We start from the raw sequence: 27598 nt of genomic DNA, 5'->3' as shown, positions 1-27598 counted from the left end.
TGTATTTAAAGAAATGTAAAAATGTGATAGAGTGACTTACTCTGTATTTCCATGCCCAGTTTTTTTCCCCCCCTAAAATGATCGTACATTTCCATGACACAATTTACAAAAATAGGAAGCCTACTTTGGGAGTTTATTACAAACTTAAATCAGACATTTTTCAGATTTCACCAGCTTCTATATGAACATCCTATGTTCTATTCCATGATCCAACTTAGAATGGAGCATTGAATTAACTCTCACATCTGCTTTGGTTTGAGTTGAAAGAGCTTTCTTTCTTACTTTTCAAGTCCTTCACAAATTTTGAGGAATACTACATGAGTCTTTTGTAAAATAATTCTCAATTTTGTTTTGCAGGTATTTTTCTCATGGATAGATTGTTGATATATGTTTAGAGAGAAAGAACACACAAAATCTTCTTTCCTCATTATATGATATTATAAGTATATGATATCCACATAGTCTGTGAATCAAAATAGATTCATTGGTTTTAAAAATGTGTCATTCTGACTAGGGATGTTGAAAAACAGTGAAGCTACCCACTTATATTTAGAAAGAGGGGGCAGTTAATATATGTATTTTTAAAATTCCTCTCAGTTTTGCTGTTAACATAAAACTTCTTTAAAGACTTTAGGGAATATAAGGGAACAAGAAAGGGCACACTTTACTGGCTCCAATGAAAAATGAGTCTTGTCCTAAGTGTGAGAAAGAATTTCATTTTTTTTATTTCCTAAGGATGAATAAATACTTTCTGAGATCAATAGAAAGGTGAAAACATCAAAATTGATTTGTTTATTGGTGATAATGATGTAAAAATTCATCCTACAAATGTTATTCAACTTAAATCATTAAATTATGCAATCATAAATTTGACAAGCTCACACAACATGTAAGCAGTCACAGCATTTAGTGCATCTGTAACGCATCGGTTGCCAATCATTTTATGTTCCAAAAAGATGACCCTCATTAAAAGAAAAAATAAGAAATTGAGTAAACACAATTTTGTTATTATATTTATAAAGAAAATAAACTTATATTCAACAAAATGCCATTTTTATTTTTTGATTGGGGATTCAACCCAGGGGTAATCTACCAAAGAACTGTATTCCCAGCACATTTCTTCTTCTTATTATTATTATTATTAATTATTTGGAGACAAGATCTTCCTAAGTTGCCCAGGCTGGCCTCAAACTTGAAGTCCTTACACACTAGACTCCCAAATTAAGCAAATTGTGTGAATTAATAGGCATGTGCCACCATGTCTAAATCAAGTACAAATTACTTAAAAAGCACTAAAGTACAGTATTGTAAACTGCAACTAGGAAGGGCTGCCTGAAATGTAAATTCCCCAGGCATAGAGTTCCTGACTTATCCCTGCTCACTTGTGGCCAGTATGAACAAAAGGCCTGACTGGGAAATTCAAAGAGCCATCAGGGTACCCCATATAAGAGAACTCTTGGCAACATTCACAAAATACATACTTTCACTCACAAAATCAAGGAACACACCAACCCGACCCTGAGGCTTCTCTATGTAATGAGAAAGCATTGGGGAGGTTATCAAGAGACTGTGGTCATCATCTTCTTTCACAAAGAGGAGAAGAAACATGTCTTCAGATTCAATCACTGTGCCATTCCTTCTTATCCAGGACTTCTTACAGACTCCTACAACCCTGTCCAAAGGGTCCTTCATATCTAATTCCCAGTACAATTTCCCAGAGTTGAAACTCTCTTGTCCCCATGCAGCAAAATAATTAATCCTATCAGAATTCAAAGATGAGTCTGGAAGGACATGCCCAAATCTCAAACTTCTCACATCATCAAATATCTTGAGGTTATCACTGGAAAAGGAATTTTCAAAGGATATTGCCACTGTAGAATGAAGAGAATATTCAAATCAAAATCAACTTTTAAATTGCTGTTAGATGAGAAGGCCTACCTGAGTCTTAATGTAGGGTCAGTTAACAGAAGAAGAGGGATAATTGTGGCTGATGTACATTGCACTCACAGGTTTCTAGAATACTGCAGAAGAAACAATAGTCCAACCAAAATTAAACCACTGCTAAATATATGGAGACTATAATAAAAGGGTGGGCATGTCTACTTCCAGCTTGTTACTTTTTATTTTTTTTCTGAGAAATTGGAGATCTGCATTCCCATTCAATCCAAAGAAATAATTCCTTTCTATGGTTCCTATTTAAAACTACCATGGAAATCTAAAAACTGCTTCATCATATTCCAACTTGTCTTTTTTTGATGCTTGTGAAATATTGCTGTGTGCATTCAGTTATTTTATGTTTGTTCATACATACTATTATATTAAATTTAATGCATTTATTATATTACATTTAATAAAATACATATCACACCTTCAATTTCTAAGACATTTTAAGGGTAATGTTTAAATAACCTCCATCACTCGGTGCACTTAATTTAAAATGGGAACATCCTAAACTAATTTATAATTGTCTTACTGATTGAAATGGTTTTGTATGTATAGCCCAAGTCACTTTTATTATTACACCAGTGATCACTTATTTTTTTTCCTTATTTAATCATGGTGATCACATTACTAAATATAATTATAAATACCAATTGGCAGACCATTCCCTTTGGGTATATTAAATGTTAATATAATAATGGAAAGGTTTCCCACAGAAAATCATTATTGAGAGTCATTACACTATGCTCCCATCACTGGGCTGACACTCACCTTGGAAACACTTGAGCCTGTCTATCAGTCCAGTTATGGTCTGGGCAGGAAGTGCTGGCTTTATAGGCTGAGGTATGTGCAGCTGCACTGATTCACTCCTGCAAGTAGGAAGAGGACATGAATCTTCTGGTGACAAAGATGTCATCACAGTTTTAAAGAAATTAAACAACAATTCCACTGAAAATGATTCTTGAAACCCTTTTCTCATGAGTGTACATCTGTGAACATGAGAAGGGACTGTTTCTAGGAATCTTTTTTTACTTAATTTGGCAGTTAACAACTCATTTCTCAGAGGTACCCATGTCTCTCATTAGCTAACTAGAAAAAACTGTCCCATGCACCTCAAAGTTTCTGATTTACAATGTCAAATCATACAGGGTTGTATTAATGAATATCAACATTCATCCCAGGATGACATACATCTCTCAACCAACAGGGAAAATAGAGGCTGACTTCTCATAAAGGGGAACAGGAAATCATATTCAAACAAACACATGAACACACAGTTGATTACTCTCTACATAAACTATACCTTCACTTTGTTAGAAACAACTTAAATAATTTCATAGCTCTCAATGGTATCCCAGTTTACACTAAAGTCATTTTTACCTTGTCTTTAGGTCACCCAAGTCCTGCAAAGAAAACAAAACAAAAAAGGCTTACATTTTTTAAGAAATTGAATAGTATTTTGTTTTGGGAATAATCATGTAGTATCAAATATCATCACATCAGTGTTCTTATGAATTCATTTTTATCTCTCAGGACTGTACCAGTAAAGTATATTTAAAAATTCTGAATTTGTGAATAAATCAGAATCCAGAGGGTCTAAAAAGTGTGAGAATGGAGGATATCAGTTATACACAGTGTGTACTGTCCCCAATAAGGGTGTTTCAATTCCATAACTTTTAAACAGAAAAAAAGGGAACATAAGCTTTTCCAAGATGTGTGCATATTCAAATGGCAGGCAAATAATGGAATGTTCATGAGTAAATTGTTATTTTCTGGCTCTTAGAGAAGCAAGTTACAACAGGAAAATTTAAAAAAAATTCTAGGAGAGCTACTTACAAAGTTTCATAAAACTTGCTTATTTATACTCAGGATAAAAGGTGAACATTAAGTAGATTATATCCAAAGAGGAATGAAACCCATCATTGATGCAGGATATATAAAAATTACCAAATACTGTGGTCAAAACTGGGAACCCCAAATCATATAAAATAATTTTATGCACACCTTAGTTCTTATCTCGATCAGCACCACATATGGTTTATGGAACATTTTCACCAGCTTCTCATATATTTCTCTTAGGTCTTTCTTCTTTTTAACCATTTTGGCTTTATGTTTTTTGAGTTCGTCTAAATTTTTTTTGCTTTCCTTTCTAAGAATATCTAGATGACTATTTACTTCCTCATGAAGAACTGGATGTAGTTTCCTGTACTCAGCCCTGATCATCTCTTCCCTGAGATACATGTAGTAAAGTAGGGATAGATTGTCTAGATCACAATTCCAGCATGATTTTATCCTCCTCCACCTTAACCTCTCTCTTTGACCATTGTCTTTTTGTCAGTGTGTTACATACACAATAATTTTATGTGCATCCACATTTTAGAAATTAGAACTTCACTCCTCTTTTATCTTTATTCTTTCCCTACTGTATAAAACAATGGCAAGGAACCAAACCCATCCTTCCCTCCAACCAGTTTTATCTGCTTCATGAATGCCTGAAATATCTGAAGAAAAGGATTGTTTGACAATTGATCCTCCAAATCTGAATGTCTATATGGAAGTAATTAGAATTTATATCTGTCATATAAATCACTGCATGCAATATTCTGATCTCTGGTTAGTAAATTCATTGTCATCTCAAACCTCCAATGACACTGCCTCATCATTTGTTTGATCAACAAAGTCAAATTTTACTTTTAGGATTTGAAGCCATCAGAAATGTTGTGTCTAAAATTTTTACAACATGATGCTATAGTGAATAATGGATGGATTTCTGGTAAGTCTGTTTCAAGCTGAGTCTCAAGGAAATAGACTCATACTTATGATTCATGGACTGATTATTTTGTTCTCTTCATTTATATTTCTTTGATTTACTTGGATCTTTACCCTTAATAATCTTATTTGCTTTAGGAGCTTCTCCTGTAAAAGAAATTTAAACTCAAACAATGGAGAAAAAGCACATTTGGTTTCAATCTCACAATGTTAGAGAGAATTAAAAATAAGTAAGTGATAAGTACTTTAGTGAGAAGAAAAAAATCATATTGTTTTCCATTTGCCACTGATGATTGTGAATTTTAGGAGATTTCAGACTGCAAAAGTGCATAATGTAGCCATGTGCCTAGGGATAGTGATAAAGATGAATAGTTTTTAGATAGAGTGGTAATTGGCTTCAACATTTTTTTCCTGATGCTCCACCCTGTTAATTCCCTAAAGACTTTTATCTTATTTATTCCCTAGTGTTAGTAAATATCCATGCTGTATAGAGATATATTGCATTTGTCATTTTGGTAGCCAATATCTCTTTTCAAAATGAGCAGATTCTAATACCTTAATCATGACAATCAAAATTAAAGTGACCCACTACTTTAACACTACCTCTGTGTAATCAAGCTCCATAAAGGCAGGCATGCTTGCATATTTTATTTATTGCTTACATCTTTGATTCTTAGCTTCTTCCTTGATACATATAAAATTACATAGCATGCAGATACGAGTAGGGCAATCATCATTTTCATCCAGATCCTCAGCTCTTTTGAAATCTCTTAGCTCCACTGCTCATCCTTCACAGTGCTCTCACTGGTGTCACTTTTCTGGTATTCCTCAGCAGCCCTTTCTACTAAAGGATGGTTGTGAGCCCTGTGATCCTGGAGGTTGCAGCAGAGCAAACAGAGCAGGTTCTTGTCCTCCTCGCAGAAGATCTTTTTGTCTGCAGGTGTGTCACACATATATTTTTCTCAGAGCCCAGGAATTGCCTGAGATGAGTCTGACTGGTAATTTATGTCAGATTTTTCAGAAGAATATTGTTTTTGACGTCTCCCTGCTGTGATGGCTCCCAGCATACAGGGCAACAGGCAAGAGTTTGGACTTGTCCCCAGGGAAGGAAGAAACAGGGCCAACAAAGCTGTTCCCACAGCCTATGGTGACTTGACCTGTAAGGTTGTTCAGACAGACAGAACAAGTGAGTTCCTTCTAGAAGACTTGAGGGATTTCTGAATTCATTATTCTGAGGGAAGAAAATCATAATCATCTATCCTTGGAGAGATAAAGACCTGAACAAATTGTCTAGGGAATAATAAACTTGCTTTTGTACATAACAAAACAGAAAAAATACTGAGTAAATAAAAAAACTCAAATAAATCAAATATTTAAGTGAGTAGCTCTCTATACAAGTCTGAACTATTATCAAGCACCCTTCACACTGTGAAAATGTGATTATTTTAATCTGCTCCAGAAAACAAAGTATTCTTTTCAGTTTTTATTTAGCTAAAAATCTGAGTTCTAATTTCTACTCTAGTTCAGCTTCTAAAAATGGAATGAATTAAATATTCCTAAAAATATTTTTTAATCTACAAGTACAAAATTACACATTATCTGGGAACTGGTTTCAGAGTGCTTATAAAGTATGTAAGAGCACTGGACATGGTAGCACACACCTGAGGCAGAAACAGTGCAAGTTTATTACCAGTCTCAGCAATACCAAGATTCTAAGTGACTCAGTGAGACCCTGTCTCTAAATAGAATCCAAAATAGAAATGGGGATGTGGCTCAGTGTCCAGTGCCTCTGAATTAATGCCCCAGTACAAAAATTTAAAAAAAGGAAAAGGTTTAAACGAAAAAATTACATTTGATTTTGTTTGGGAAAGTAGTAGCTAGTGCTCATGTGGCAATTGTATACTTACCTTAAGAATGACACTATGGTTTCAGCAGTTTTTGCTTCAGAAGTTAAAATATGAATTAAGCTTCAGGATTAGGCACTCAAGGTGTGGAGGAGGTCGATTTTGATGTCATTCAGCCAGATGAGCTTCAAACTTCATTCTTCTGGAGAAGAATGAGCTGGTCTCATGGAGTTCACATTTATTGAGTCCCTGAAGACCACACCCACTTCTTCTTTGATTGCATTTCAGGATACTTCCAATCAGTGTTAGTGTAGGTAATTGGATTATCATGTGTGATTAGGTTACTGTGTGTGGTTTGGCTGTGTTGGTAATTAGTTTTCAGGTAGAAAAATTTGATGTACTCTCTTCTCTAATCTTCATAAAAAAAACATCCAGAGTCTTGTCCACAGGTACTGCCTTAAAAAAAGAATTCCCAATTTCTGATTATATCTAAAGATTTTCAGTTTTTTTTTTTATTTTGCACCTTTAAAAACAGAAAGAGGGTGACATCATATTTCATTATTTTAGTATGTGTTTTTGAACATTTATAAACATATTTTTTCTGACATTTGCTTTAGTTTTTTCTCCCATGTGGAGAGGGATTTAGTTTAGAAATTTTTATTTCCTCACCAGCTGAGGTGGCCCACACCTATAATCCCAGTTCATGAGGTTGAGGCAAGATTATCAGAAGTCCAAACCCGGCCTCAGCAATTTAGTGAGGCCCTAAGCAATTCAGCAAGACTCTATCTCTAATTCAAATATTAAAAAGGGCTGAGGATGTGGTTCAGTGGTAAAGTTTCCCTGGGTTAAATTTCTGTTAAAAAACAGAAAGAAAGAAAGATGGAGAAAGAAAGAAATAAAGAAAGAAAGAAAAATAGTTTTTATTTTTTATTTTTGTTACCTCAATCTCATGCTTTTCCCAAAAAGACCCAGAACCCTTTCTTGGGGCTGCTTCTTAAGTAATGCCACATACACAGCTTGAACTGCAAGAAAAAAGATGGCCACATTCCCCACACCTCATCCTGTGTGGCAGTGAAAATTTGGCATCCTGAAGCCTCTATTGATTCTTTCTAGCTTTGGTAGGCTTTTTTAGAACCTCCCTTTTACACAGATTAATATAAAAGATGATTTTCTCCAATAGTTACTAATTATGATTTTAGGAGAAAAAAACAAGAAGGCTATAGAGGTGTATCAAAGATTTGCAGTTGGGCTGGGGATTTGGCTCAAGTTATAGTGCGCTTACCTGGCATGCCTGCAGCCCGGGTTCAATCCTCAGAACCACATACAAACAAAGATGTTGTGTCCACTGAGAACTAAAAAGTAAATATTAACAAATTCTCTCTCTCTCTCTCTCTAAGTCTCTCTCACTCTTTCTTAAAAAAAAAGATTTGCAGTCATTATTTATTTATTTCTGAAAATGACTTATTATAAATATTTTTAAAAAAGGAAAACTGTACACACATAGTCCTAACAACAGATAATAGATTATAAGAATACTGCCAATGGACTTACCTTTACCTCAGAAGCAGTTGAGCCTGTCAATTAGTCTAGTGATTTGCCCTGAACTGAGTTCTGGATTCACAGACTGGGCTACATAGCTGCATTAATTCATTTTGCAAGAATAAAGATGCAATTAACATATGTGCACTCTCAAAATCATGATTTTTCTTGATAAGACACAAGATAAGGACTCTTGCAACATACAGAAAAATAAATAAGAAAAATAAATAAAAATGTGCTAAGTGTTTAAGAGCAAACTTCAATTCCACAAGTGAGGTGGAATGAAAAGAATTACCATTCATGATAATATACTCCATTATGTAAAGGTTTTTAAAAATATTGTTTGTTCATAATATTTTGGAGAACAACATATATAATAATAAAATATTTATTGTTCAGAAAATTTTTTTCTTGTATTTAGACTGAATATTAGGACTCACAAATACTAGGCATGCTTTCTCACTTTGAGAAAATACCCAGCCATTTTTAAAATTTTTATTTATTTATTTTTAAATTTTGAGACCAGATCTCACTAAGTTGTCAAGGCTGAACTTGAACTTAAAATACTTCTAATCAGATTTCCAAGTCACTGGAATTACAGGTATCTACCACCATGCCTGGTGTAAAGAAGATTAAAAAATCTGGATGCTGTTGCAAATACCTGTAATAACAAGCAACTCACGAGGATGAGGCAGAAGGTTTACAAGTTCAAGACCAGCCTTAGGATTTAGTAAGGTCATAAGTAACTTAGTGAGCTCCTGTCTCTAAATAAAAAATTTAAAAAGGATTTGATGTGGCTCATGGTTATGTGGTCCAGTAACAATTCCCCCAAATTAAATTGAAAAAGAATTCTTAATAATAAAAGATAAAATGATGAATAAATATTAAAATTATTAAAATATGAAGATTTTTCTGAGAAGAGAGGAAAAAACTTTAAAGTCACTGAAGTTTTAATTTTAAATTATTTTTTAAAAAGCATTTTTTTCTGCCCTCAGGAAAAAAAATGAATCTTAATAATGGAATAGAGATTGTTGAGTATTTTTCTCAGCTTCTTCTCCTAGAACACGAGCTACATAGGTGCTGAAAAATAGCAGGGGCAAACATACAGAACCCCAAATACAAGGAAATGGAATTGTTAACATTCAGGGATGTAGACATTGATTACTCCTGAAGAGGAGTGGGAATGCCTTCAGCTTTCTCAGAAAAAAATTATATAGAAATGTGATGTTACAGAACTGTAGAAACTTGGCCTTACTCGTTATGACTCCTAATCATACCCAAGAATATTTACCAGCAAAGGGCATAGAACATATATTTCACAAAGTGATAAGTGAAAAATATAGAAATTGTTATCTTGACTATTTACAACAAAAGAATATATGGAAAACTACAAGTGAGAGTAAACAGCAGAAATCATATTTAAAAATTAGCTCTTGTTTACCACCAAAGAAATTATACTGGAGAGAAGCCATACAAATATGTACAATGTGGCAAAGCCTTTAGTAAAGAAAAAAAAAGTCTTATTTACCGCAGAAGAATCCACACTGGAGAGATGCCGTACCAATGGGCAGAATGTGATAAAGTTTTTAACAAAAAATCAATCTTTATTAAGCAAAGCAGAATTCACACTGAAAAAAGCCATATAAATATGAAGAATATGGCAAAGCTTTTACTCAAAAATTAAACCTTATTTACCAAAGAAGAATTCACACTGGAGAGAAGCCCTACAAATATAAAGAATGTGGCGAAAAAAATCTGCTGTATATAAGTCTGGTCCTGGGCTTTTATTGGTTGGTAATCTTTTGATGGTTTCTTGTGTTTCCTCACTTGATATTGACCTGTTTAAGTTGTTTATATCCTCCTGACTCAATCTGGGCAGATCCTATGACTTAAGAAATTTATTGATGTCTTCACTATCTTTTATTTTATTGGAGCATAAGGTTTCGAAATAATTTCTAATTATCTTTTGTATTTCTGTAGTGTCTCTTGTTATATTGCATTTTTTCATGCCAGATGCTAGTAATTTGGATTCTCTCCATTCTTCTCTTCATTAGCATGGCTAAGGGTCTGTTGATCTTATTTATGTTTTCAAAGAAACAATTTTGAGTTTTGTCAATTTTTTCAATTGTTTCTTTTATTTCAATTTCATTGATTTGAGCTAAGATTTTAATTATTTCTTGCCTTCTGCTGAATTTGCTGTTGATTTTCTCTTCTTTTCCTAGACATTTGAGATGTAGTATGAGATCATTTATTTGTTGACTTCTTCTTTTTCTGAGGAATGAACTGTATGCAAAGAATTTTCCTCTTAGTACTGCTTTCATAGTGTCCCATAGATTTCAATATGTTGTGTCTGTGTTTTTATTTATCTCAAAGAATTTAAAGAAGAACCAATAACAATACTCTCCAATCTATTTCAGGAAACAGAAAAAGAGGGAGTACTTCCAAATTCATTCTACAAGGCCAACATGACCCTGATTCCTAAACCAGACAAAGACACTTCAAAGAAAGAAAACTACAGACCAATATCTCTAATGAATATAGTTCAAAAATTCTCAATAAAATTCTGGTAAATCAGATTCAAAAACATATCAAAAAGATCGTGCACCATGATCAAATGGGATTCATCCCTGGGATGCAAGGTTGGTTCAATATACAGAAATCAATAAATGTAATTCACCCCATCAATAGACTTAAAGATAATAACCATATGATCATCTTGATAGAGAAAAAGCATTCAACAAAATACAGCATCCATTTATGTTCAAAACACTAGAAATATTAGGGATAACAAGAACTTTCCTCAGCATTGTACTAGCTATCTATGCTAAGTCTCAAGCCAGCATCATTCTAAATAGAGAAAAATTGAAGGTATTCTTTTTAAAATCTGGATCAAGACACAGATGCCCTCTCCCACCACTTCTATTCAACATAGTTCTGGAAGCACTAGCTAGAGCAATTAGACAGACAAAAGAAATTATAGGAATTACTATAGAAAAAAGAAGAACTTAAATTAGCACTATTTGCTGTTGACATGATCCTATACCTAGAAGACCCCAAAGGTTATACCAAGCAACTTGTAGAACTAGTATATAAAATCAGGAAAGTGGCAGGATATAAAATCAACACCCATAAATCAAAGGCATTCCTGTATATTAGTGACAAATCCTAAAATGTAAATGAGGAAAACTGCCCCATTCACAATATCCTCAAAAAAAAAATGACAATCAACCTAACAAAAGAGGTAAAGGATCTATACAATGAAAAATACATTATCCTAAAGAGAGAAAGAGAAGAAGACCTTAGAAAATGAAAAGATATACCTTGCTCATGGGTTGGCAGAATTAATATTATTAAAATGACAATATTACCAAAAGCACTTTACAGATTCAATGTAGTTCTGATCAAAATCCCAATATCATTCATTGCAGAAATAGAAAAAGCAATCATTAAATTCATCTGGAAAAATAATAGACCCAGAATAGCTAAAGCAATTCTTATCAGGAAGAGTGAAATAGGTGATATCACTATACCAGATCTTAAACTATATTTCAGAGCAATAGTAACAAAAATAACATGGTACTGTCACCAAAACAGGCAGGTAGACCAATGGTATAGAATGGAGGACAAAGAGACCAACTCACAAAATTATAACTACCTTATATTAGACAAAGGTGCTAAAAGCATGCAATGGAGAAAGGAGAGCATCTTCAGCAAATGGTGCTGGGAGAACTAAAAAAGTTAAACAACAAAAAACTAAATAACCCAGTCAGCAAAAGGGCCAAGGACCTCAAGAGACACTTCTCAGAAAAGAACATACAATCAATCAAAAAATACATGAAAAAATGCTCAACATCTCTAGGAATCAAAGAAATGCAAATTAAAACTACTCTAAAATATCATCTCACTTCAGTAAGAATGGCAGCCATTAAGAAGTCTAACAACAACAGTGCTGGTGAGGATGCGGGAAAAAAGGTACACTCATACATTGCTGGTGGGACTGCAAATTGGTGCAGCCAATTTGGAAAGCAGTATGGAGATTCCTTGGAAAGCTGGGAATAGAAGCACCAGTTTTCCCAGCTATTCTCCTTCTTGGACTATACACAAAAGACCTAAAAAGAGCATACTACAGTGACACAGACACATCAATGTTTATTCCAGCACAATTCACATAGTTAGACTGTGGAAGCAACCTAGATACCCTTCAATAGATGAATGGATGAAAAAATTTGGCATTTATACACAACGGAATATTATGCAGCGCTAATAAATAACAAGATCATGGCATTTGCAGGCAAATGGATGGCATGAGAGCAGAATATGCTAAGTTAACAATTCCCTAAAAAACAAAGGCCAAATGTCTTCTCTGATATAAGGGGGGAGGGTGACTCAAAATGGGGTAGGGAGCATGAGAAGTAAATTACCACTAAGTAGGAAAAAGAGGTGGCAGGAAAAGGAGAAGGGAAATTGCAAGGAAGAAGGAAGGAGACCCTCATCATTATACAGATTACATGTATGATGAAGTGAGGGGTGGAGAAGTGTGTCACATTAGATTGGGTAGAGAGAAGTTAAGGGAAGGGAGGGGAGGAGAAGGGGAAATAGAAAGGATAACAGTATAAAATATAGACTAGTATTGCTGTATGTATATTCGTGACTGTATGACCAATCTGATTCGGCAACCTGTACATTCAGAATAATGAAAAATTATACCCCATTTGATTCAAGTGTATGATATGTCAAGATCATTATACTGCCATATTTAACTAATTAAATCAAATAAAAAGAAAGAATGTGGCAAAGCTTTCCATCGAAAAACAGGCCTTATTCGTTACAGCAGAATTCACATTGAAGAGAAGCCCTACAAATATAAAGTACATGACAAAGTTTTTACTCAAATATCAACCTTTCTTTGCCACAGCACAACTCACACTGGAGAGAAGAGCTACAAATGTAAAGATTGTGGCAAAGCATTTAGTCAAAAAACAGACCTTATTAGCAACAGCAGAACTCACACTGGAGAGAAGCCCTACAAATGTAAAGAATGTGGCAAAGCTTTTAATTGAAAAACACAACTTATTCGCCACAAGAGAACTCACAGTGGAGAGAAGCCCTACAAATGTAAGAAATTTGGCAAAACTTTTAGTCAAATACACACCTAATTTGCCACAGCATAACTCACACTGGAGAGAAGCACTGAAAATGAAAAGAATTTAGCAAAGCTATCAGTCAAAAAGCAGGCCTTATTTGCCACAGTAGTACTCAAACTGGAGAGAAGCCCTGCAAATGTAAAGACTGTGACAAAGCTTTCGATCAAAAAGCAGGACTCATTTGCCACAACAGAATGCACACTAGAGAGAAGTCCTACAAATGTAAAGATGTGGCAAAACTTTTAGTTGAAAAACCACACCTTATTATCCACAGAATAACTCACACTGGTGAGAAGCCCCACAAAAGCAAAATATGAGACAAAGTTTTTACTCAAATATCAACCCTTATCTGCCACAGCAGAATTCACACTCAAGAATATCCCTACATATGTGAATAATGTGGCAAAGCTTGAAATCAAATATAAAACTTTATTCACCACAGCAAAAGTCACCCTGGTAAGAAAACCTCAAAATGTGAATAAAGTGATAATATGTTTAAAGAAAAATTAAATCTTATTAATAATAGAATTTATACAGAAAAGAACCCCTACAAATGGACACAGTGTAGTAAAGCTTTTAACAAGAAATCAAAACTTTTTTACCACTAGGCTATTTATTCTGGAAAGAAGACCTACAAATGTCGAGAATGTAGAAACATTTTAAATTATATATCATACATTACTACACATCAGAGAAAACACACTGGAGAGAAGCTCTAAAAAAGAGACCATTATATCATTTCTTTAAGAAAGGGTCAACAATTAATCCTCACCACAATAATCATAGTAGAGAGAAACTTCTAAATGTGAAAACTGACAATGTGACAATGTCACCAAAATTTATTCACCAATACTCAGCACCTGAGGATACGTACTGATTAGAGAGAATACTAAAAGTTAAGAAAATAAAATAAAACAAATTTCATATCCACATGTTTCTTAAACACTACTGATTTTTGGAGAATTCATTAAGCCCAGAAACTTAAAATGTTAAATAATATTTCCAAAACTTATTCAAATTTTAAATTCATTGAACATCTGAAAACTCATACCAGTAGTAAAAATTGAACAGGTTTTTTCCAAAATGTATGCCTTTAATAACAATAAAACATTTACAATAAATACCTTGAAAAATGTGAAAAAAATATATAGAGTCAATGATTAGGACAGAAGATTTGTTCATATGAAAAAAAACAGGAAAATATTAATAAATAAAACATTTGTTTACTATGGAGGATGACCTTAACACAAAAGTAGAAGTAAAGTTCCAGTCTCAGTCTTAAACCTCCAAAATTTTTCAATTTTTTATGACTAAAAATAAATAACAGACATAATCTAAGAGAAATTATAAATTTTATATAATTTACGTTCAAATTGTGATGTGGAAGATTTGCAATATGCTTCCAATGAGTAAGAAATGTTCTTCTTCCAGTTTTCTACAGTGTTTAGATGTGTCTGGAGCCACAGAAGGGTGGTGTTTTTCCCTTGTGGCACTTTCATGACCCAGGCATCCTACCCAGGGATTTACACTCATTTTACCATGATAATCTTTACAGCTCTGCCTGGTGTGTTTGGGAGTAATTAATTAATGTCTCTGTTACTTAGACATATTGCCATTAACATTGGAAAAGTCCACTGATATTAAAAATCACATTGTCTCACCTGGAGTGGTGGCAATGCCTGTAATCCCAGTAGTTTGGGAGGTAGGAGGATAGTGAATCTATCTATTCTGCAGCAAAATCAAGGCATTATGAAACTCAGTGAGACTCTGTCTCTAAATAAAACACAAAACGGGGCTGGGAATTTGGGTCAGTGATCCAGTGCCCCTAAATTCAATCCCCAGTATCCAAACAACAACAACAACAAAACAATTATCTTTTTGTTTTCTTTTGAATGTTTTAGCTAAAAAACTATGAGTTTATATCTTAGGAATTCTGTACTGACCTGAAGATTCTATAATAAATCTCAACAAAGTGTCAGGACAACCACAAATCCAGTAAATGATTCTGTGTCCTCTGGGCTCTGTGAAGTACAACTGGAACTCTGGTCTACACAGTGTGGCAGATTCTAAATGCCTCTGAACAGAAACACTTTCATTTTAAGGAGGTCTTTATATCAAGATGCTAACAGCCTCCTCCCAATTAGATCATGGCATTAGAGAATACCCAGAAGGGGCGTGCCTTCTGATATTGATTAGATTCTTCCCTGATTTCCATAAATGGCTCCCTACAAATAGCCTCTAATGGTGATTTAATGTTGTAATTTACTTTCACATAGGCTACACACAAATGGCTATTTCCCTCTGTTTAAGGGATCCAACTTTCCACTCCCATTCCATGTCTCACCTATGACCACAATTCCACATTATTTTTGAATATGCATCCTTCCCTTCCTTCATAATTTCGGCCTTCTTTTCACTATGGTCCAGGATTTGATATCACCTTTATTCTTGGGGTGGCTATTTAAATTCTTTCAACTCTGATCAATTTTTACAAACTCTAGAGATTAATATGTCATTTCATATCAAAATGTGAATGGCTCTAGGGGCTTTATGAGGCTGAGCATTAGCAGGGCAAATGCCTTTTATTCTCTATGAATTAACTTTGAGCTTGGAAAAAAAGAAATGAGTAATAGAATTTTTAATTTCCAGATGATTTGGTTAAAAACAATATTTGATCAAAATGTTGAATTATATCTGAATTTAAAAAGTAACTCACTGAGCAGTCCAACAACAGGATATAAATGATAAAAGACTAAATTACTGTACTGCTTAAATATATTGTTATCATTAAAAATCAATATATAAATCTGATTTTAATTGTGGATTTGATAGAATTATAGGAAGAAATGAACATAGCAACAGCTGTGTTCAGAAGAACCTCTGGAAGATTGAAAAAGTCCTACAGTCGACCACGGTAATAAGTTACTGTGATTCTTTTTCTTATCTGCTGTTTTCTTTTTATGTGTTATAATTTTTAGTAATAAAAATAAAATCTACAAAAAATCATGTTTACTAATACTATTCAATGCACTTGTCTGATACCTTGTTTTTTTAAAAAAGATAATTTTCATCTTTTAATTTTAAATTTCATCTAAACGTATATAAAATTAATCATGGATGTATGTGTTAGAGATATCTAATTGGTTTAGAAAGTTAAAATGCTGACTGTTAAATATAATATCAAATACTCTTAACTCCATAAATGCCATAAGGTAAAATACTTTAAAAAGTTGGTGTTTTCATAAATTGATAAACTAAAAAAAATTTTGAAATTATTTTGTGTTATTATAAAAACAAGGTTACTCTAAATTACAAAGTCTTAAAAGGTATACTTCTACATACAAGGAGTCAAAAGGTTTCAGCTGTATTTCAATTAAAGTACTATCAATAACAAATATTTCATCTTACTGAAATGGATTAATTTATCTAAATTCAAAAATTTATTAAGGGTTATTATTTCAAGGTACAAACAATAAAAGGATCAATGGGTTAAAAATTATTTAAAAACTACTAAATATAAAATATATTTAATAAAAATAAACATTTCCAGGTAAAAATCTTTATGTGATAAAATATAATTATAATACATCTAAGTAAACCACAAAAGGGTCTAATTAAGTAACATAAAGGTCAATAAATAAAAGACAAGTATTAAAAAGTTTATATGTATCTAAGTTGGTTATATATGTAACACAAATATTTAAAATTTTTCAAGGTTGTTCCCTAAGGACAAATAATAATGTACTGATATATTTATATGTTAAAATGACAAAAACTTCTAAAATATTAATTACATTATGTCTTGTTATGTTTTAATCCCCCAGAACAAGTAATCATGGAAAAATTAAGGTTTTTACATCTGTGGCTAAACAGCAACTGTTATTTTAAAGTATTGTCCTACATTACAAAGTCTACATTTTCCTTTAAAAGCTAACCTTGGTTAACATAAAAACATCAATAAAAGTGTGGTTCATTACTCTTCTTTATGGATTAAATGTGTTCATATCTTTCAGGTAAAAAAGTCTTTAAGGTAAAATTTTAAAGTAACATTTTATCAAGCTGGTATTCGCCAAACTAAAATTGTCTCTAATGGTGATTTAAACTTAAAAAAAGATAATAGATTTTATTGGGGATTTATTTATAATATTTGATGTTTTATAACCAAATCTTATGTTAACTTTTACACTAAAATTTAAAGGTATTTTAAAAGATAATGAAAGCCAGATCTGTTTAAAAATTATAAAACATTTTGCCACTTTTCCACATGAAAAAAAATGTAAGGGCTCTCAGCCTTTACTTAATTAATGTTTCAAATATATGTCATATTGTGCTAGCTAACATTCATACAGAGTCAGAAAACAATATATGTAAACTTTATAAAATGATATCTTTTTTTAATTAATTTTTATTGTTGGTTCTTCAAAACATTACATAGTTCTTGATAAATCATATTTCACACTTTGATTCAAGTGGGATATGAACTCCCATTTTTACCCCGTATACAGATTGCAGAATCTCATCAGTTGCACAACCATTGATTTACATATTGCCATTCTGGTGTCTGTTGTATTCTGCTGCCTTTCCTATCCTCTACTATCCCCCCTCCCCCCTCCCCTCCCCTCTTCTCTCTCTTCCCCCTCTACTGTAATTCATTTCTCCCCTTATATTTTCCCCCTTTCCCCTCACTTCCTCTTGTATGTAATTTTGTATATCCCTGAGGGCATACTTCCATTTACATTCAATTTCCCTTCTCTCTCCCTTTCCCTCCCACCTCTCATCCCTGTTTAATGTTAATCTTCTTCTGATGCTCTTTGTCCCTACTCTGTTCTTAGTTACTCTCCTTATATCAAAGAAGACATTTGGCATTTGTTTTTAAGCAATGCAGGTCAACTCAACTTAGAAGAGGTAATATCTGCAGCAGATGAAATTTCAGATAAAGAATTCAGGATATACATGCTTCAGATGATCTGGAGTCTCAAGGGAGACATTAGACAGCAAAATCAGACAATGAAAGACCACTTCGACCACTTCAACAATGAATTACATAAACAAATCCAAGAAGTAAAAGATCAATTATACAGGGAGATAGAGGTTATAAAAAACAAACAAACAGAAATCCTGGAAATGCAGGAAGCAATAAACCAACTTAAAAACTCAATTGAGAATACTACCAGCAGAGTAGAACACTTAGAAAATAGAACATCAGACAATGAAGACAAAGTATTTCAACTGGAGAAGAACATAGACAGCTCAGCAAAGCTGTTAAGAAACCATGAGCAGAACATTCAAGAAATATGGGATAACATAAAGGGACCAAACTTAAGAGTCATTGGGAAACAGGAAGGTATAGAGGTCCAAACAAAAGGAATGAGCAATCTATTCAATGAAATAATATGAGAAAACTTCCCAGACTTGAAGAATGAGACAGAATCCCAAATCCTAGAAGCCTACAGGATGCTGAATGTGCAAAATCATAAGAGATCCACACCTAGACACATTATAATAAAATGATATCTTAAAAGAGAGACAAAGGTCAGCTTTAGAACTAAAACACTTTACCTAAAATTGTAAAGAGCCCTGCCTTACCTGAGATAAGGCTCTGCCTCCCACCTTACAGCATGTCAGAATGACTTCAAAGTAGGCCAGATTTCATTTAATTTAAAGTTATATTCAAAGATTAATTTATTCGAATGGTTGCTGTGATCTCAAATAAAAAAAAATAAAATGTGTTACTAAGCCAAGGTTCAAACTTATATACAAGCTTAATATGTTTTTACTATTGTTAATTTAACTTTGTATTTTCATTATAACTAAAAAAAATGACCATGACCACTACACTTAGAGTGACCAAGGGAACTTTATTGTGGCAGTGTCTGATTAACACAAAGAAAAAGAGAGAGAGAGAAAGGAAAGTGCAAGAAAGAGAGAGAGAGAGAAAGGAAAGTGCAAAAAAGTGAGAGAGAGAATGAGAGACAGGAAAATAAGAAAAAAAAGGAGAGAGCAAGAGAGAAGGACCTGGCAAGAGAGAGTTTTTATAGCCAAAATCCAATGGGGTCTGAGTCTGCAAGCTGCCTTGTTGGTGTACAGAGATTGGATCATACAGTAGAAGCTAAGGTGTCATCCTCTGCCTTCAGGCAGATCTTCAGCATTACATATATTAGTAAATAAAATAAGGATATTGTGTTATGTAAAAATTAACTGAAAGTTATAAACATTAAAATTAAAGCCAGCATTCTTATTTTAATACTGGTAAAACTCACTTGCTGGATGTTTAAGGCCAAATTAAAATATTAAGGTTAAAATAAAGGGGTAAAAAACCCAATATTTGGCTCTTGCCCTCTAAGTCAGCCTGAACCCAGGACAGGGGGAAAAAGCTTTGCAACTCTGAACCACATAACCTCCCAATAAGGGAGATTAATGAGACCACTGGAGAACAGAAAGCCAATGAGTGCACATGCTGCAAAAGAGGAGGGTCATTTTAAAAACAGACATGCCTGATGCTTCCAAGGGAAGCCGTATGGTCAGGAAGACCTTGACCCATCCTAATTCAGATGACACTAACAGAGCTAAAATGCTTCTCACATGTTCCCCATGAATGTTCTCCAAGGAAACTCAGCTGACTCTTACCAATAGATAGGAACAAGGTCAGTTTGACCAGCTTGATCTTAAACACCTACCAAAAACAGTTAAAACCAAAGCACAGCCATTCCTGGACATTCAAAAAGAAACAACATTTATTTTAATGTAACTTAAAATGTACACTAATGTTAGCATCCCCAAAATAAATAAGAAACTGGAGACAACAGAAGAAAAATTCTTAGGCAAAAATTCCTGATATCTACCAATAAACATTTTATTCAGTTTAAGGCCTACAGATCTTCCTAACTTCCTACACAGATAGATGTAATCAATATTTATTATTATAATTATCTAGCCTTAAGTGACAAAAGGATCTTTACAGAACACAGTGGTCATGGCAAAAAGGTATTTTTTACAAAAATCAGATAACATTAACTAATTTAACTAAATGTTGTGTCTACATTCCTGATAATTCTGACAATGTTAAAGATTTTTGTTCCCTAGAAAAATGCCGTATTAGGCTTTGTTAGGCCTTGTTATGGAGACAGTTTCTCAGGTCTTTTTTCCACCTTCTAGTAAAGAATTATTAGTTTCTGTCATTTTCATGATATTCATGGACAGGTTACAGATGCTACAACTGCTATTTTGTATTAATCTTACTTTAGCACTAATGTCTTTTTGTTTCTCTCATAGAAGTGCCCACCCCAGGTGAATTTACATCCTGTTCTTCCTGAGCCAGATTTTTACCATGGACTCCTTGACCCACTCAGTTTATAAAAAGGGACTCCAAACTGCTTGCCCACTGCACATCACTCCCCTTTCAGCTGTAAGTAGTGAGAATGGTCATTGCCTTTTCCCTTACACCAGTAGGAGGTCCCAAATATTAGAGGAAAAATTACAGTCAATACAGATGTTGGCTAATGTGTCTAGCTCAAAAGATGTACCTGGAAAACTACTTCCAAGATTACACTGGGTGATTGCTGCAGTCTGGCTGGGCACAATTCAAAAGCCACTTATCAAGCAGAAACAAACTTTATTTTAGAACAGAAACGTTGCACCACACGAGCTCTTCAGGAATTCCCTCAGAGCCTAACTGCCACCACCGGCTTCCCACAAGCCTCTCAACACCCCACTCCTCCTGCTCTTGAGGCCGATTGGCTGGGTGAGCCAATCATCAGCTGGAAGCTGGAAGTTTGCTGGGGCTGCTGTGAGCCAATCATCAGCTGGCAGCTGAAAGTTTGCTGGGACCCCTTCGGCTGTGGCTCTCAACATCTCCCCCTCTCTGTTTAAACAACATGCATGTGGATTAGGGACCGTGCCAGCCTTAGGTGTTCCAATACTACATATGGTCCTTACCAGTCATTGGATGATCTGACCTCAAGGCATCAGCCTCCTGTCTTAGGTTGGCACCATTGCAATTGGATCTTACCTGTTATTGACTACTGGTTCAGCATACAGCCACACCTGTGGATAGGCCTTTGTACCAGCAGGGGGTGAGGTTCTTTGCCTCACCTCTGCTTGCCCCCAAATTTTAGCTGAACGACCATCACAAGCAGAAGGGAGGAGGATACACCAAGCCAAATGATGGCTCCTTTTGGAAAAATTGTACTATTGATGACACCATCAGGAAAAATTGTACTGCAGTCCGGCTGGGCACAATTTACGAGACACTTATCAAGCAGAAACGAACTTTATTTTTATAACACACATGCAGAACCACAGGAGCTCTACAGGAATTCCCTCAGAGCCCAACTGCCACCACTGGCTTCCCAAAAGCCTCTCAACCCCCCCCCCCCCCGCCACTCCGCCTGTTCTTGAGGCTGATTGGCTGGGTCATGTGGGCGGAGCCAAAAGAGTTCCACAATGACCAGTTCCGTGGTGTGAAAGGGCAGGGAAATAGCCCAATGATCATCACCACAGAGGAGCCAATCAGCTGGCAACTGTAAGTTTGCTGGGGCCACTGTGAGCCAATCATCAGCTGGCAGTTGGAAGTTTACTGGGGCCCCTTTGGCTGTGGCTCTCAACAGGTGATCTCCCAGAAAGAGACACTTGCTTCCACAACCCAACTTATAAGTGGGACAACTCCCCGTTAACCAAAAATTGTGCTTCCTTCCACTTCAAATTCCTTGCCTAAATCTCCAACCCATCAATAATTCTGAACTATGTAACCTACTATTTTGGTGGAGGAAAGGAGAAAAAACACCTGGACTTATTAAAAGGCCAGGCCCCACTGATTTATCAACATAGCACCCCCATTTTAGTTCCCCTCCTGGCTGGTTTTGGAAGTCCCTCAGCCATCAAATAGATATAGATTTAGGAAAACTAGAAAGATTAATCTCCAAACTAACGGTTTCCCTAGACTCTCTGACAGATATAGTCTTATAAAACAGATGAGGTCTAGATGGTCTCTTTCTGAAACAAGGAGGACTTTGTATGGCTCCAGGAGAAACTTGGATAATAAAGAACAGTTTGGTGCTTGTGAAAAACAGGTCAAATGAAAGATATGAAACACTAGAAAGTTCAGGGAATTGGTTCCAAAACCTATTCTTATGCTCCCCTTGGTTGACTACCATCATTTCAGCCAAAGTTGGGCCCCTAGCTCTTCTCCTGATTGGTATTACTGTAGGACTCTGCCTCTTAAAAACCCTCCTAAACCATATACACAAAAGAATGTAGATGAGGTCAGACTTATGGTCTTGCAAGCCCAGTATAGTCCCTTTGACACAGAAAGATTAAAAAAAAAAAACCAACAACAACTGAGTCCTAATGATGTGAAAGACTGACGTCAAACCTACTTAAACCAGTGGGGAATGTGATAGTAGGAGCAAATGTGACTCCGTTTTGTTTTATGACTTCATCCTGTAAAACAACCATGCCAAGTAGAAAGCTAGAATCCTTTTGCTATAGAAACCTTTAAGAACATGGAACTACCTAATGTGGTGTTGTTTCTGTAACTAGGGTAACGGGACTCTGTTTCTGTAACTGGGGTGACTGGGCTAACTGAGGCTTCCCTTTGCTTGATGCACTGTCTCGCTTCTGTAACCTGGCTTGCTTGCATTGGCTATACTCCCTGAACATACCTTTTGTGGTTTCCAGGCTCATAAGGAGTGCCCTTGCAATTTTTTGGGGGGCTGATCAGGGGAACACCTTTATGTTCTGGTCAGCCGCCACTGGTGGGCTTCAATAAAGGCTTAATTTGATTATACGTGAGTGGTCTGGAAGTCAGTTCATAAAACCCTGAGACAAAGCTTTATCTATAACAGTACAATACTGAAACAAAATAGTTCTGTCACTATTCTGTGAGTAAATCTGAAATTTCATACTTTGTTAACTCAATTAATTATCTTGTAAAAACCTTTGTTCCACTTTAGCTTTTCACTGCATGTACTTCCCTAATTCTTCTTCAGCATTATTATTTTATCTCATGGAAAAAGTGAGATCTATTCTTGTGACTAATTTCTTTAAAAGACCTGCAGTGTGATGGTACCCCCTCTGTCATCAAGGCTGCTTAGAAGATGTAGGCAAGGAGACTTCAAGTAGAAAGCTATAATCAGAGAAGTTCTAAGCAACTCAGTGAAAACCTGTCTGGGAACAAAAAAGTATAAAGTTCTGGGATGTGGCTAAGAGGACTCTAGCACTTAAGCACCTCTAGATTCAATCCCTTGCAGCAAAAATTAATTAATAAATATAAGAATGAAGCTAGAGCTGGTGAGACCTTTTACTCTGAAATAGCAGCATATTATTTGAAGCCACAGACTTAGTTTCAGAACTAAGTGATCATCATCATAGTTTCAGAACTGAGAATAAAGATCCTTAGTACATAATAGCCTCTGTTACACTAAGCAAAAATTCTCATTATACAGGCTGCCTGTATTCTGTGTACAATTCTGTGGAGAGATACTAAAATATCTTCAGTGTACAAGACTGTATTTTTATTTACTTATAAAATTCTCTTACCTTTTACCTTGTGTTTGTCATGGGCATGATTTTGAATTTGACTCCAGATTCTACCTCTAGCTAGCTGCACAGCCTCAGGCAGTTAAATCCATATCTCTGAAGTCACATCTGATATTCTTAGGAGATATATATTTTAGGCTTATTTTTCAGGTATTTACTAATTTTGTTATCCTGAACTCTTAAACACTGTTTTCTGTTGGTGACAAAGTATGCTATTGAGGGGTGATACTTGTGCTAACAGGTTGGTTAGTGACTTTTACTGATAGTATGACAAATCAAAAGCAGTGCGATGTTGACTGAGTAGAGATTGAACACAACCAAGAAAAATTCTTTGGTCAAACTCAAAGTAGACACAGGGTCAGGGACAGAATAGAGGTGTAAGAGGAGAGGAGCTTGTAGCCAAGCTGTGATAGAATGGGTACAGAAAAATGAGGGTTGGCTGGAGAGATAGGAAGCAGCTTAAATTGACCACCTGAGTGGTACTGTGCTGTGAGCTTGGTATCACTGGGCTCTCTGGAGACAGTTGCCTTCACTCCAGAAATAAAATGGCAGTGAGTGATTAAGGCCATTTTTTAAAAATTAAATGAGAGGTTGGGGGCTTTAAAATAACTACAACAGAATTTATGTGGTTAACTAAGTATTTATTTATTTATTGTCTCAGGGATTGAATCCAAGGGACACTTAAACACTAAATCACATTTCTATCCTTTTGATAACAGGATCTCACTGAGTTGCATAGGGTCTTGCTAAGCCCAAAGGCTGGCTTTCAACTTGTGATCTTCATCATCTTGCCTCAGCCTGCTAAGGTGCTTGGATAATAATCACTTCCCACCATGCTGGCTAACTACCAGCTACTTTTGAATGCTAGCTCTGTTTAAAACAAAAACTCAGTTCAGCTGTCTTCCCCCTAGAAACATGATTGCTGAGCACTATCCATTCAAATTGTGTAGTTTTCTTAACCATGGAAGCAGGAAGCCATGATTTTGGATAAATGATACTCAGTGAATGAGAATAAAGTCATCACAAATTTAAGTAGAGAAATATCAGCTTGAAAGCCATACACTGACATTGCACACTTGTATGGAATCTTTGGAAATAAAAACATGTATGAGGGTGTGTAATAAACTTATTTGGACAAAGATCTATTATTTGCAAAAGAGCATAGAAAGTATAGACCATCCTGTTGATGGGAGTGCTTCTATGAATAGATAACTGGAAAAATGATTATATTTTAGTGAAGCATATAAAACCTCTTATAGTGTGCATGGTAGACAATCAGTATATGTTTAATTACTCTTAACTCTGAGTAAGTTTGATGTGGATGTTGGGGTATTTTGTGGTATCATTGCCAAGGAAAACTTATATGCAACAAACAATTTTTCATTTTCTTTTCTGATAATATTACCACCAAAAGAAGAGCTAAATGAATTGCATAAACTCTAGTCATAATTATTTTAAAAAAGCAAAGCCAGGAGATTTATTTCTGGAATGTGACAAGGGAATAATCTGAGGTGTGTCATTAATTCAGTTTCCTTTACTAATAATACTGTTTTCTTTATGTGTCAGCTTCACTCAGTGGAATCAGTAACATAGATTTCCCTTCTCAAAATGAAGGAGAATTATCCACCCAACTGACAGACTGCATAGAACAAAAAGCAAATGATGAGAGGTTTTACCTTTTCTTGCTTACTTGCCAAAGCTGAGACACCTCACTAAAGTTCTCTTTACCTTGGACTATGATTTACATTACTCACTCCTCTGGTTTTCATGTTTTCAAAGTTAGGATGAATTATAGCACCAGATTTTCAGAATGTCTATCTTGCTTAAAAAAATCATGTGACTTCTCAAACTCCATAACTGTGTGAGCCATATCCTCACAAAGAAGCAATCTCTCTATGCCTGTATGCAAATACTATTTCTGTGCATAAACCTGCCTAATACACCAAAGAAAACTCACCTTGATATATGAGAAAAGGAAATGGATGAATTATTAAACACAGTATATTGAAAACAATAATAAGAAATATACATTTTCTTCATGTGTCAAAATTTATATTTAATTAAGTACATCAGCATGATCTTTATCATTTTTTAAATTTACCTTTTTGTATATATCTGTAACTTGTTTCTGAATGCACGAGTGGTATTCAGTTTTAGGCAGAAAACTTCCAGTCAAGTAGGCACAATACTAACTTATTAGAAAACCTACAAAATGGCAACATTGCATTGTGCATTTACGGTCAAGAGCTATTGTTGTAACCTACAAAAACTGCAGTTAACTTCAAATACTATTTGGTTTTGAACGTGGAGATCGCTCATCTATTTGAAATTTTGAACCTGAAGTTTATCTAAGAGCCTTTACAAAGGCCTTGCCTCTAGGCTTTTTCAAAGCAAAGAACAAATAGGAAGAAACTCACCCTGAAAACCACATGTCAACTGGTAGGAAGTACACAACCACTACATTTTCCGAAAGTGAACTTTCTATGTAACTGTATCAACTTTGATATTTCTAAATATCCAGTTTGACATCCATGTATATACTTGCCTTGGTCTTTTTACTAGAGCGGGGATTTTTTCCTTTAGAACCAGTGAGAAAAATATTTCCCCTTAATATTAATTAATGGATATGGAGTAAAAAATAAACAAACAACTCCAGGATACTTTGACAGTCCCAAAGTCCCAAGGTGGGTTCTGATGTCAACAAAGTACATCAGAAGAGGCAGACCACTTCAAGTCTGGGGCAGTATTGAGTCTAGATTTCAGGTCATTTTGGAATAATCACTCCTACTTGGCTGCCCAGGGTGGGTGGGTGATGGGTAGGTTCTGCACCACTCCGGGTTCTCATTGGTCCCCACATGGAGTCCAGAAGAGGCCTGGGCGGTGCCTTCTCAAATTCTGATCTTATACCACCTCTCCCCCAACCCAGTCCTGAGGCTCAGCACCAGTCTCGAAACAGAAAAGAGAAACTCTTCAGGCATCACACATCTCTCAGACTCCAAATCAACCTGAATTTTCCTACAAAGTCATCCAATCTGTCCAGGTCAGTGGCCTTGACCTCCCACCATTTCTCCACATCACTGCAGCACACAGCAAAAGGAGAAAACCTCGAGGTGACACCTCATTTGGGCCAATGGATCTGGTTTCTGGGCCCGAGTTCCCCAGCCCAGCTTCCTTTAGAGCCATTTTGCCTTACTTGGCAGAGGCATAAGACATCCGTGTTATGTCTTGGCAGAGGCATAAGACATCCGTGTTAGCACCAGCAGATCCACCACCTTTCCTTTGCCAGTGATAGTAGAAGCAAATATAATTCCATTTTGTTTTATGAATTCATCCTGTTAAATAACCATGCGAAGTAGAAGGGTCATGACTGGCGCAAGATTTTCTTTTCCTTTTGCTCTAGAAACCTTTAAGAACAGGAAACTACCTAATGAGGTATTATTTGTATAACTAGGGTAATGGGGCTCTGTTTCTGTAACTGGGGTGACTGGGATAACTATGATTGGTTAGGCTTCCTGTCACTTGACTGCACTGTCCCACTTCTGTATCCTGGCTTGCTTGCATTGGCTAGACCCCCAAACATCTCTTTTGTGGTTTTCAGGCTTATAAGGAGTGCCCTTGCAATAGTTCTGGGCTGATCAGGGGAGGAGTTTTATGTTCTGGTCAGTTGCCACTAGTGTGCTTCAATAAGGCTTGATTTAATTATATGTGAGTGGTCTGAAAGTCAGATTATGAAACCCCAGGACAAAGCTTTAACAGTGAATATTAAGCTTTAATGAAGCTGTAACGGTGAATATTAAGGTCAGCAGTAACTCTCAGGTGTCTAAA

General features: G+C 35.3%; 1 pseudogene; it reads right to left on the bottom strand.

The window, feature by feature from the left end:
- Positions 1-1378: 1378 nt before the first annotated feature.
- The window catches only part of LOC143641952 (tripartite motif-containing protein 43B-like), a 67993-nt pseudogene continuing 41773 nt past the window's right edge, over positions 1379-27598 (bottom strand).

The sequence above is a fragment of the Callospermophilus lateralis genome, chromosome 7 (genome assembly GCF_048772815.1).
Source record: "Callospermophilus lateralis isolate mCalLat2 chromosome 7, mCalLat2.hap1, whole genome shotgun sequence".
In the NCBI taxonomy this organism is placed as follows: domain Eukaryota; kingdom Metazoa; phylum Chordata; class Mammalia; order Rodentia; family Sciuridae; genus Callospermophilus; species Callospermophilus lateralis.
This window is presented reverse-complemented; position numbering and strand designations above follow the sequence as displayed.